We start from the raw sequence: 14,667 nt of genomic DNA on the forward strand, positions 1-14,667 counted from the left end.
CGCGCATGCGCAATGGGGAGCAGCAGACAACGCGCGGTCGCTCAGAACTCGCTACGCTCTCCAACATAATTCAATTTGAAGATAGGAGACATCCTGGGATTTCGCAATATATTCCACGCATTTCAACTATAATGCATTCATACCATTAATTTTAATACTGCCAGCTAAGATATATATGCATCCATTAAACGTTTTACCGAACACCCTCTTCTATCCTCATTTGGGGATCGGATTGGTGTGGTGGCTAGAGTGTTGGCTTCCCATCCCGTGGGCTCGGGTTCAAATCCCGGCGGTGTCAGAGATTTTTCAAAGACCACACGATCACTGCTTGAATGTTCTGTGGAAGACATTTCAAGCGCAACACTCCGTCCGTCGGATGGGACGTTAAGCCGTGGTACCCTTGGCGCCTTTCGTTAAGAGCAGGCTATTGCCGACGCCGGGTTTCTCTCCACCCTTCCTTATCTATCCTTCCCTCAAGGCTCAAATGATCTCAGCAATTGGTCACCTCCTCTTAATATCATACCACCAAACAACCAACCAGTCCTCATTCCCAAACTGACCTTGCCTCTTCCATTCACAGGAAGGCCTATTCCATTTCATTCTATTTATAAATCCATTATTGCTTCTTTCCCCATCCCGACTGCTTGAGATTTTACCCCCTTACACGATTTTCAGCATTGCCATCCCGAAATAACTATAAATTCTTCTTTATTTGGGCATTTTCACCACTCGAATGCAAATGTATCCAGTGGCGTAACTATGGGGGGATGAGAGGGAGACGCCCCCTCAAATCCTCAGAGAAAGAAAAAATATTTTAATCATCATCTAGTTTTGACATATAATAACTGAATCTACTTGAAGTTAAATTCTAAGTGCCAAAATGATGTGAAATGCATTTCCAGGAATATAATTTTTTCCTGGACCCCCCTTGGGGGGTCCTTGGGTAACCTTGGGGGTAGGGGGTCGCCTCCCCAGGCCATCCCGTACCCCCCCCCCGCAAAGCATATTCCTAGTTACGCCACTGAATGTATGTGAATATGGATGTGTACAACCATTAGGATGAATAAAGAATCAATCAGTTCTGGAATTTAACTTTTACAATAACAGATGAATAAGTTATGGCAAAAATACAGTGGAGTTATAAAACTCTTCCCTAATTTACTCTTTCCTCTGGCTCATCAGCAATCGTGCTAATCTGATACCATGCGGATGCAATGCCTCTAACAGCGACGAGTGTGTGGGTTTGTTCCGAGTCGGCAGCCAAGCCCCTGTATTCTCCACTGCATACAATGATGGCGATAACGATTGTTGAGTGCATAAGGCCGGGTATCTCTTTAGTATCTTTTTGTCAGCCAGTCTTCAACAAGAACGTTAGTTTGGATAGGTGAGGGCAGACCTCACACCACACTAACACAAAAAGCGTGTGAATTTCACACTTAGGTAAGGGGTCCAATTCCTTTCCCAAGGCCATTTCATGTTTCTTATATTTTGGTTTGGAAGTGTATGTATTAGGTTTGGTTTATGCATCGTTCTAACCTTTTGATTCTAGAGACGAGAGACTTAAAATTCCAAATTTTCAGCGAGAAAATTAAAATGAAGGTAAACTTTTAATTTTCATTGTACAGTGTCAAACATGAATGTGTCAGCGAACAGAATGAACAGTGTCAAGAAACAATTAATCATCAAGCTGAACAATCAAGCTGAAAATATATATCTACATCCGTTCAAAAAAATTCATCAGGTTACTTGATGTATCTCCGTGAACGTTTTGCCTGATCATGTCTTATACGCACTCAAATGTTTTGAAGGATTTTCGCGGAAAAAATGCGAAACAGATACGAAATATTGTGGTACGTCATTGCAGGCTTAGATGGCCCTTGAAAGTGTAGTTTTCTTTAAGAACACCTGTTGTTCGCCACGAAACTTATTACTCGATTGTTCCTAAAAACTGAAAAAAAATGTTTTTTCCATGCGCTGCAGACGGAGTGATCTAGGCTACAGGAATAAACAGAGCAGTTTCGAAAAGCCAATACATTATTTTTTCCGCAAATTGCGTAAATCATTTCCCAGCTGGATTTGAGCCCAGTCTATAGGGCGATTACCGTGTTTTTCTTACTTCCCCGAAAGACCGTATTCTTTTACGCTCCTCAATTTCTTTACCTTGGAGCCCGACGCCACAGAATAAGAAGAAAGGAAAAAACACTGGTGTCTTATGAGAGGTGACCCTAGTTTTTATCCTGTGCGAACCCAAAACGGATCTCTGGCTGGATTTTTTTGTGTGCGTCGGCGGCGGGGGTGTGGCAATAGTCGGGTAAGGGCCGGGGAGGGAGGAAGAGACGGGCGTGGGAGAGGGAGACGGTGATTTGGAAGTAGAGCAAAGAAAGCCGTAGGCAAGAGTGAGGATTCACATGCAAGGAACCCGAGCGAAAACACACCAAGGAAACTGAAGCGGGGTAAATTAAAAGAGCCAATCCAGTATGGTAGATGATATGTATAAACTTGTATCGGGATTCCGCGCGGGTAAGATTTTGTAAGAGCGCTGACGTTTCGTGTACCGACTCGCTACCCATTCTCACGGCTACTAAATGAATATTTGAAGTTACCGTTGAAGTTCAGCATTAGGAGGAGCGGGATTGGTGGAGCCCCGATTGTAGTCATGGAGGACCGTCGTATCGTAGACTTACCTCTGGCAATCATAATTCTTTTAAGAGCTCTATTCCAAGAGCTGCTGATCGAATATCCGGTGGCTCTGTTGGCATTTTTTATTCTCCAGTCTTATTTCTATAGCATCTTTAGTTAAATGATCCCAAAATTGATTCGATCGCCATAAAACTGTGGTGTCATCCCACCTTATTTTATGGCCCTCATCCAGGCTATGGCTGATTTTTCCGGTTGACCAAGTCCGAAATGCCTTTGGTGCTCTTCAAGACGAGTAGATATTGTTCGCCCAGTCTCCCCCACGTAGACATCACTACACTCACAAGAGATTTTATAAACTCCAGGAGTCATAAGGCCAATCGGATCTTTTATACAAACGAGGCGGTCTCTTAAACTTGACTTGAATCCCGAGAAAAGTTTATACATTCTGTTCGCCGGGAAAATGTAAAATCATAATGATAGTATTATAACATGATAAGTTTAACCTACTGTCGTCTAAGATAAAACTGACTTAAGACTACATCGCAGGCATTGGAAATCCATAATTTCAGTACATGACAATAAATACTCTCCACTGAGTCACATGGGACGTGTAACAAACTTCTGACCTTATGGATATCACAGAAAAAATACTTTAGTTTGGGGTAGCCATAGACTTCGCCCAAGAGCAGCGTAAATGATTCTCAGTAAAATCCACTTGAACATGAAAAAACTCAACCCGATTAACAGAGAATTGCCATGTTTTGTCACCATAAGGTTCTCCATACCCGACTCTTCAGAGATTGCTTTCAATCCTCCATGTGTCAATTCAATTTGGACCATGATCCATATGAGAAAATAAATCCTGATTCGCTAATTCCCAAAACATTTCTTCTAAAATTTCAGCAGCTCTAACCCTGCAGAATATATCTTATTTTGTCTAGCTATAAAGCTCAAAATAATCCTCACACTTTAGCCTTATCCTGAAAAAATGGATTGAGTCGCCAACTTACATGATATTCGATGAAACGGAGACTAAGTTTATTGATCTCGGGTGTAGATAATAAAACGCCATAAAATTATTTTGCTTTTCAATTAGTGCATTAATACAATGAATACTTGATGGCTCGATATGAGACTCGCAAATTGTACCAACAACATTATTTTCCTTAAATGTTTTTACAAATAATCGACAGGAATTTCAATTCAATAAGAATTTTATTTCCAATGCTGCCAGTGTACATGGATATTTACAAAATTTCTGTAGTATTAGGCATATTTACAGCATGAACCCCGTTTAGGACAATTTTCCTCTTCAGGGCTTGTCATAGGTATTTAAAGTTTACAAATGTTTGTGAGCTTGTACCAGCAATTGCAATACATATTTTCTGGAACCCTTTTCCTCCGGGATGTCTAGTATCAAAATTTCTAATTAGTGCCATACTATTTGGCATGCATATGAACCCGAGACACTACGGCTAAGTGCTCAATTCTCTCGAGGACCACATTCGCATGGAAATATTAGCAGAACGATTTGGAAGGAGGCTCAAAGAAGCTGTGGAGAAAACTAAAGAAAGAAGGAGAAAAAATCAAATGAATTTTTCAAGTGGTCAGGCCGTAAAAATCGAGGCTTATTATTACGAGCGGTAACTGGACGGCTCGGGGAGGGAAAAGCAAGGTTGAAGCGTTGAGGTTGAAGGGAGAGAGCGAAGCGAGATAGCGAGGGTCGAATTTTTTTCCTCGCCTCCGAGCAATTTAAAATAGATAAGGAGTGTCGTGGAGCGTTGAGTCTTACACCTTTTCACGGCAGGGTCTGAAAGGTGTTGAAGCAAAATCCCCAACGGCATAAGTCACCAACGGAAAAGCGGTCCCGAAACATAAGGCACGCAATAAAAAATTGAGAACAAAGCCAATTCCATGGAACTGTAATTGCGAGTTTCCTAAGATTTCTTGCGAATGTTTTGTGATACTTACGACTGGTAAAGAGAAAAATTAGCAATAAATTTAAATTAGGACCAAACGAAAAATTAGCTTCACGGCTTTGAGGCGTTCGTAGAATAAATAAACACACACTCAACCACATCTATCATTCTTCAGCTGAAGTATAGGAGCCACGAATATTACAAAAGAGGGTCCTAAAGTCGGCCTCTGAATGTGTTGTCAGCCACCGCGCATTTAAATAGGTTTCCAGAATTCGCCACTCGCGTCGCTGACGGACAAATTGATCCGAGTTTCACGGGGAAGTACGGTATAATTAGAGGTGTGAACCGAAATTTACATTAATGGTCATGTGATTCACCAAAGTCATTACTCTTCAATGAATTTATTTGCATATGCAATGACCATACTGCAAAATAAATAAAAAAAGTGGATCGCATTGCACTCATCACCGTGCCGCGGACATTTTTGAAAGCCGATTATAATGCAATCGAAGTGGCAACACAAATCAACCTTGTGTGGGATGGAATCCGGCTTACTCTATGCAGTGCCCTTGATTAGAGCGAACTCATAAATACTCTACACAGTATTCTCCACCTCATGGTTCCATTGATTCCCACCAGTCGCAATAATTAGAGGCGTCCCAGTCGGTAGGATACAGGTAAACATACGTATTAGCCTGCAAGAGATGCATTACGCGTTTCATGTAATCGTTTATTGCTCAAAATCAAGCTCAGTTAATTAACATTAAGCTTAATTTCATATCTAATAATTAAAAAGACGCAGGTAAACATTTTATGAGTGCCATGTAGCCCACTCAAAATATACGTATTAGCCCGCATTTCGAACTGAAAATATGGTCCAGTGGTTAAGGTACTGCAATTCCATTTTCCAATTCCGTGTTCGATTCCCACCCGCGGTGATTTTGTTCATAATTTCCTTCCACTTTTTCTTTTTCAGAAACCTGCTATTCACAATTATATTCATGATTTTAACTGATACTTTTAATTCTGTGCTAGGAAATGTTTTTGTACACTTCTGATGTTTTCCCATTTTTTCACACGGAAGCTTCCTTTGAATTGTTGCATTTTCAAGTCGAAACACGACGTATTATTAAGATACACATGTATTTGGTTTATTTTTATGCTGCAAAATGATAATTTCAACTCATTCTTACCATTTATGCCTAGTTTTCGAATCAGTTTTCGTTATTATTAGGACTTTTAACACCCTGCCGAGTAGGAAAAACACACAACAGGAAAAGCTACATTCTTAGATAATTAAAATTGATAATTCTCTTGATGGCAAAAGCAAAATTTACCAACAAGACGCTTCTCTGGAGCCTCTTGTTAGATGCGTGACAGCTCGCTTTGTGAAAAGATCCCGTCCGTGTGACTGACCGTCCCCAACTCTGGAGGAAGAACCCATTCCCTCCCTGGCTCGCTCTATCTGGTTTTCAGCGGTTCTTTACCAACGATTCGAAAAATAGGCTTGAATTGCCCATGAGCCCACTTTCCCGTAATTAAATATGAAAGGAATCCAATGTACATGTCTATACTAATAATGCGTCGTGTTGCGACAAGGAAATTAAATAATTCAAAGAGAAAATTGGGAAAACATCATATGCCGCATGAGCACAGAAAAAGTGAAAATTTCAGTGAAAATCATGTAAATAATAGTGAAAAGTAGGCTTATTTAAAAGAAAAAGTACAAAGTAGTATTGAAAAAAGTTATCATTGACGAGTCTCGATCTCAGAATCTTAGCGTGTAAGTCGAACACTGAAGCCACAGGTCCATGACAGAATTAATTCTTTCGGAGTTATGAACGGAATTCAAAGACAAAAAACACTGAAGGCTACCGATCATTGCGCCACTGGTGATTAAAGTAGGAGTGCGAATTAATGCGCGGAGACCGGTTTCATAGTAACGCGGCAACTGCCCCGCAGTGGAGCCTCCTATAGTAATATAAACTCTATGAGCGAACTGCTGCGCAAAAGGCGTGCACCAAGAGAACTGCGTGGAGGAGGCCCAATTCCATCCCTTAGAAGGCTGCTTTCCGTCGCCACTTCGGTTGCATTCTAATAGGTTTCCAAAAATTTCCGCGACGCGGTGATGAGTGCAATGCGATCCAATTTTTTCCAATATTTTGCAATACAATGTTACTAATTGTGAGGAATGGCATTGAAGAGTTATGAATTTGATAAATCACACCATCATGAATGTAAATTTCGGTTGATACCCCTAATAATACCTTATTTCTCCGTTAAACTCGGATCACTTATTTCGTCAGCGACACGAGTGGCGACTTTTGTAAACACACATAAATGAGCGGTGGGTTACAATACATTTATTAAAGGCCTCTTCAGTAATATTCGTGGCGTAGACAATGAGCTGAGTTGTTTCCGAGCTGATGAGCAGCCGCATCGACATTTCGAGTCGAGCCACTTCGAGTTAACATCTCAATTCCATATTTAATCCATTCTATTTTTCATAGCGAGACGTCTACCTCTAAAACTCACGGTAAAAGATAACAAAACAAATATGAAAAGCCCAAAAGAATAAAGACTACGACACCACGTGTTCCAAATTTTCAAGCTACTATTGCCGTAATTGCAAATTCGACCAAACCCCACGCCCTTGTTTTCAATTTATTCCAACAAATACCTAATAATACAATACAATTGGTTATTTAGAGCTTGAAATCTTCAAGCGGGTACTTATGTGTATTGAGAAATTTTTTGTCACACGTGTTCAATTATAGTGTCCATAAGCGGTAAAAATAGCGAAAAAGACATCCAATATGTTATAAACAATCCAGATGAAATATTTACGAAACACTAAATGATAAGCAGCTGAGTAGCAGTCGTGCATTTATTAGAAAATAAATAGGCAATCGAAGGTCCTGCAACAGGATAGGATCCATTATTAGTATGCTTAAGTAATTATTAGTTTTACTCGAAGTTTCCTAAAGCATTCAAAAAATGTATTTCACTAGCTATATTATGTGGACTGCACATTAAAGATATTTGGATTATATCTATATTTTCTCATCTTATATTCGTTGTTTCCCTCGATCCACGGTCTAACAAATCTTTGTTTTGGTCAGTCTGCAGCAAATCTCAAGTCATCGATCAATTTTCTGAAAAGCCCCCTGCCGTAATTTAGTCAATTCATTATGTTATTCCAATAATTCATACTTTGATCTTACCAAGACCCCTTTATTTAAAAGCCACAATCTAAAGTCAACAGTCGAGGCGAATACAGGAACTAGTTATGTTGCCCAATGGATAGATAAAGTTCTCCCCAATCGCGGCTCTGTGACAGTCGGAAATAAAAAAAAGTGTAAACATAAATGCCCTCCTTCTCCGGGCTATTTGTTGAACCATACCATTAACGCTGTAATTTGCCCATTACTGACAACTCCACGACACACCGAGAGGCCCTCAATAGAGCGCAACACGATTCCACCATCCCAACAATCCCGACCGACCTTCTCAAGGCAAAAGCCGCCTGGCGCCTACCTTCCCAGAACCTTCGGCGAACCCCAACGATTCCCATAGACTCTCCACCCACGACCAATTAAGCACTAATTTCTCACTCCCCTTCCCGTGACCCTATTATAACAGGCCGACCCCTCCCACATTTTCCCTGAACAACCCAATGTTTTTTTCTCCGCACTCGACTAGATCCTCCCACTAAAGAACCCCTTTTGGTTTCACGTAACGCTCCGTGATTCTCACTATCTGGGCGCAGTGCCCGGCGCGAGCCACGTCATAATGGATTTAGTGCAGCGTCAAAAATCACTGGGAACCACTAGAAAAAACTGCCTCGATTTTTCTTTTCCCATACATGAGAGGGATATGTTGTGTCCAAGAGGATACAGCTCTTGTTCTACCCAATGTATCAAGTCATGCCATGGATAAGATTTAGAGCTCACTCGCGCTGTGATTAAACCCCAAGGTTGGTTTGGATAGGGTATGGTACAGCACACAACATTTTAAGTCACAGGTGAGTGAATATCAAACATTGAGGGTATGGGAGCCAATTCCTTCTAATTTTTAAGAGTTCTATTCCAAGTCATGCCACGGAATAAATATAATACTCACTCGCACTGTGATTTAATCCTAAGGTTGGTTTGCGTAGAATATGTTAGAGTTCACCCCAGATTAATCCACGAGTGAGTAATGATCACACATTAAGGGTATGAGGGCCAATTCCTTCTAATGTTTATGAGCTGTATTCCAAGTCATGCCACGGAATAGGTTTAGTGTTCACTCCCACTGTGCTTCAACCCGACGCACGGTTGGTTTGAATAGGCCACAGTAGAGCTAACTCCAGTTTTAGCAACAGGTAGTAGTAGTGTTTATTTTATAGGGTGCGTCGGCGGCTAAGGCCATTTTGCACCACTCACTTACTGGTATTGATAAAGGGGATTAGGCCCGTTCTGAAATTAACGTGTCAATAATTTACAAGAGGTATCATTTATATTTTATTGAAAAGTCGAGTTGAGTGTAGGAATGCTATCAGTCGGGAAATGTTTTCGGGAGTGTCTCCTAGTACCTCAGCTAGGTTGACTCCGAGGTTGTGATTCACCCGTGCAGTACGATATCTTGCACAGTCCGTCAGGATATGTCGCACTGTTAGTGGACAATCGCAATTTAAGCATTGGGGCTGTATTCTCTCTTCGGTGAAGAGGTATGAATGGGTTAATAAGCAGTGACCAATTCTTAAGCGTGTTAAAACCACTTCCTCCCTGCGGACATTTCTTATAGAGGTCTGCCACGCAGTTATTACGGGCTTTATTTCCCGAAGTTTGTTATTTTGGATTTCGAGCCATTGCGTCTTCCAATTTTGTCTAATCATACCCCTCATGGCATTCCCTAAATCTTCCGCTGGCATTAACTGAAAATCTGTATCCGGAGACCTGAGCGCATCTTTGGCTGCAGAGTCTGCTTTCTCATTCCCTGGTATGCCCACATGTCCAGGGACCCAAGCGAAGCTTATAGTGGTCCCTTTTTTACTCAGGGATAACAGAGTGCTTTGTATGTCCTGAACAATGGGGTGACAAGGAGAATAAAGAGATATGGATTGGAGAGCACTGTAAGAATCTGTACAGATCATAAATGACGCAACACTGTTTTTAATGGATCGGAGAGCAATCCTAATGGCAGTGAGCTCAGCCGTAAAAATGGAACAGTACGGATGCAATTTTGCCTTAAGGACTCCATGATATGGGGATACCATAGCGCACCCACAGGCGGTATCCGATTTCGAACCGTCAGTGTATACGAACGTAGATTCGGAGTTTTCGGCGCGGAATTCCTTGAAAAGTTGTTGGTATTCTCCCGGCATAGTAGTAGATTTAGAGCAGCGAGTAAGATCAAGTCTCAAAGCTGGCCGGGGAATTAACCACGGCGGCACGTTGCTGTACCCAGTGGGGTACGTGGCGGGCAAGGTAAAATTGCGTTCTGCGATTAGGTTTCTGAAGCGAACACTTAGAGGTTTAGTGGATCTTGTCTTTCGGTTAAAAAGGTCTAAAAGCAGTGGGTGAGAAATAATGTTAAAACAGGGGTGGTTCGGCGCGGATAAAATTTTTGTGGCATAATTGCAACAGGTGAGTGAACATCACACGTTAAGGGTATGGGGACCAATTTCTTCTGATGTATCAAAATCTCTAATCCTAGTCATTCTTTGGAATAGATTTAGTGCTCACTCGCGCTGTGATTCAACCCGAAGGTTGGTATGGACAGGATGTGGTCGAGCTCACCCCAGCCTAAGCCACAGGTGAGTGAATGTCACACATTTAGGGTATGGTGACCTATTCCTTTCCCTGGGACACCTTGCACTTTGAAGGATTTAATTGGGAATGCTTGAAGACTTAACCCGGGATTTACATTAGGGACGGTTCGACCAGAAGTCAAGAGCTATACTCACTGGGCTACCAAACTCTCCGGATGTAGTAGATCATCGAAATTTATTGGGAAAAAAAGCTCCCACGATTTCTCTACCACATCACCTTAATGGAACGAATGATGCCCTAGTGGCCAGAGCTCTGAACACACACATCCAATGTGTCCAAGGTTCGAGTCAAGGTGAATAACTCTGATCTCCTCGAAGTCGAAATTCTCTGAGTGAAACTTCATGAACCCTGGAGTTTCAACTTAATAACATTGCTCACTCCGTGATTCAACTGATACGTAGGTTATACAGATGAGGTAGTTGGATATATTAGGTTGGATAAATGAGGGTAGAGATCACTCCGGAATAGGCCTCAGATAAGCAAAATTTCATTATTCAGGGTAGGAAGGCAAGTTCATTTCCTTTAATTTCCCTAAAACTGATAAAAATTACGTTGAAGTTGCTTACATGATCAAATTTAAGTTTACACGTCTATTCGTCATTTATTTCTGGCAGGTACATTGGGCCTGAACTAAGCAGTTCAAAGATTTCGCTTGACGGAAGTTCCTACAGCTTCCAGAAATGAAAGTGAACAAATCACTTTCAAATGTCTGGATTTCCACTCTTGACCTCTTCCGTCTCGGGACATGTACCGGTATTTTTTGTCTTAATTTCATGTTTTCTGGTAAATTCGATGTAAATAAACAGTACCGAGGAGGTTATTTAACAAGAGAACAGACGCCAGCAACCCACATTGTACAGAATTATTCCGTCATCTCAAGAAAGCCCTATCATAAACTCCGGCGCCAAGTCTTCGTCCCGACCCGCTAAAAACAACCCTTCAAAATCGGGAAACATCCCTCCCACTTGAGGTATCGCACAGACACACACGGGACAGCAACTAAATCCTCGTGGGCGGAGTGGGTGTTGGACGAGGCGGGACAAGGATTCCGAGAGTTTTCGAGCAGGGTTAGCGGGCGCATGGACGACGTATCGCCCGCGTCCCGAAAGCTGTAATTCCCCGTGTCTCCGCCCCCTCTACGTTTTAATTATCACCCTTCAGCGCCAACACTCTCTATCACCTTCTTTTGTTTCACCGAGAGGACGACGGCTCGTTCCGTTCGTGTGTCCATTTTTTTCCTCAACCGTCACTTTAAAGCGACGCCACCAGGATGTAAAAAAATGATACATGACGTTCCGCGTGTGTATCGTTCCCAGATCTTTTTCTCCCCTTTCGAAGGATCTCCGCGCGGAAAGAACAATAAGGAAGTAATAAGGAAAAATACCTGGAGCCAAAACGTAAAGAAGCACCCCCTAATTGGTGCGTAGGTGAAAGGCTAGGAGATAACACTTAGTACCATGTTGCACAGCTGAGTTTCAAATTTTGGCTGCGATAATGCTTACATTCATTCATAAAGAGTTTTTGAGCGGAATAAATGTTCAGTCCGCTGGAAAGCTCTAAGAATCTTGCTAATAACGACCGACATACATCAGCAACTGACATCTAAACAGAATTATGCAAGAAAGTGCATTACCAAGACCCACACAAAAAGTCGTGTTATTACATTTTCGATTGGACTTTTGTTTTAAATTTAATTGAGATTTACATTTTTTACATCAATATATTCAACTTAAAAGCATAAATAACGTTTCTTGCTAACTGTTACGGGTGAAGTTTGCTTTTTTCATGACAAAATTTGGTAGCAAGAGAGCCTCTTGGCAGAGCGATTGGCTGCTTACTGAGAAGTCCCGGGTTCAAATCTAGGGTGAAGCCTAAGGACACCCTCAATGAAAATATTTGAAGTACGAGGTGGGCAGGGAAAGAACTGGCCCCACTACCCTTGAGGTGTGGAATTCACACGCCAGTGGCTTAGTCCGGAGTGAGCTCCACCCTCACTTATCTAAACCAACCTTGTGGTTGAATCACTGAGTGAGTGAGTGAAGATAAAAATGCAAGTTATTGAATAATAAATGCAAAACCGAGCGATCAATCTTGGGAAATTGGATTAAACAGTAAAAAAAACTTAAATTTAATAGAAAAAATAAGTATGATAAATATTTTGGGATATGACCTATAATGGAGTAATATATTACGTAGAAACTAACAGTCTGCATTATGATTTTTTGCTGCATTCAAATTGGTTGCCTTTTTTGAACGATAGAGCTCCTTATCCTCAGGTGTTTCTTTCCTTCGCTTAACTTGCTCTCCGATTAAATATTGCCCTTTTTGGAAAAAAAATATTTCCCGATTTCTTCGTCATTCATTTTCAAGAGAGTGCTAAATGCAGAAAAAGGGTTTCTCCTGAGAAAAAAATATTTGCTCATCCTTCTACAAATACAATGAATAAATTTGAATGTGAAAACAGGTCTCCAAGAATGTTTCGATTTGAACAAAACATAAAGAACTTACTAAATAGGTGCATGTATGATAGATATATTAGTGAACCTGCTAAAACTATCCAGAATACACCATCTTAGGAATTCGACATTTCGTGAAGCCCCGAATCAAGATTACTGCACATCAGAAGTTTAGCCAGCGGACGCCTTAACTAGCAAATATAGTTTGAAACATTATCTATACAGTATTGTCTCCTAGTTTGAAAATTCAGCAGTAGGAACAAGTTAGCAAATCACGATTCCAACAACATTCTTGAGGTATTGAGGTGTGGCGGTGAAAAATTTAGGTCGTGGCGCTAAGTGATGGTAGAGCTCATCCCAGACTAACAATAGGCGTGTGAATTTTCGCACATTCAGTGTAGGTAGCCAATTCCTTTCCCTGCACCGTCGCTCACCCCCGAGGATTCATGCTCTGAGATGTCCGAAAGGTTTACCCGAGATCCTCTAGTCAAGGGGTCGAGTGGTCTACCCACTAAGACATCACGCTCCTTTTAATTATTGGCGTGGTAATTGGAGGAGGCGAATATGTTATTTGCGCCATGATGGAAGAGTGGGAACTTATGGGTGGCCATAGAAACTCAGCGTCAATAAGTGTCAAAAATACAACGAAATGAAGACGGATATGACTTCGCAATTCCGCGAAATTTGTTTGACCAAATGGTTTCAACGTGGCGCTTCATAATCAGGGACAAACACCCACATATCCACAGATAAGGCAAAGAGCATTTCAAATCAAAGCTCTTTGTTACATAGTCCATTGCCTTGTATAGGCATGACTATGTGTTTGGACTTGTGTTAGTGCCTGATGCTGGCGTTCCATGGTGAAAACATGATCGTTCCAACAAATTTTGCGGAATTACGAGGTTGTTGCTTTTCATTTACAGTGATATGTAAAAACCACCAAGACTCACCAGAGACTACTTCTTCCTACACATTACTTAGAAAAAATAAATGTATTGTGAAAACTTGCAATACTAACTCATTTTTGGAAAAAATAATTCCAATTAAAATTGAACATCTGAAGCAGATGTTCAATTTTAATTGGAATTATACAACAGTATTGTTTTATTAAAAAAAAGAAAAGGCGAGTAGAATTTTGGGGAAAAAAGGCCAGAGATGGATAGAGGGGTAGGTGGAGGAGGATTTGAAAATTCTTTGCGATTACGGAAGAATTTTTCCCACCAAGCGCCCCCCTTGAGACAAGGAAAAAAAATCAAAAGCCTCGAGGCCCCACCCTTAAGAGACGGACATCATCCTCAACTGTTTCCCCTGCCCCTCCAAGCACTTGCTCTCTCCCCCAAACCCCCTTTTCACCACACAAACCCTTCGAGAGATCTACCCATCCCCCGAAGCGTGTGAGAGGGCACGCAGCTTTAGCTATCGGCGCGGCGCCAAAGGCTACGAACGGGTTCTCCTTTTTAAAGGTTTTCGGATGAGAGGGAGGAGGGGGGGAAGAGCCTCCCCTGAGGGATTATACGGCGAGGAAAAAGGCATACACACGGAACAAAGATGAAGGATGAGGAGCGCGGGAGTGGGCAAGATGGAAAGTGTGTGGTGCTCTCCAGCGTAGAGCGTGCCTATGAGAATCGGGGGAGTTATGAGGGGGTGGGAGGATTTTTCGAGATTACTTGATTCCCCGTTACAATTAAGATCGTGCTCACGATGATCCATGCAAACATTAGCAGTAATCGTAGTGTGCATACACGTCCAGAGAGTCGCGATACGTAGATAAAAACGCCGCAATTTTAAGATGATTCTGCGCAGTGTCGCCGAAAATGGAAGCGAAAGAAGAAATAT

Source organism: Ischnura elegans, chromosome 3 (genome assembly GCF_921293095.1).
Source record: "Ischnura elegans chromosome 3, ioIscEleg1.1, whole genome shotgun sequence".
Lineage (NCBI taxonomy): Eukaryota > Metazoa > Arthropoda > Insecta > Odonata > Coenagrionidae > Ischnura > Ischnura elegans.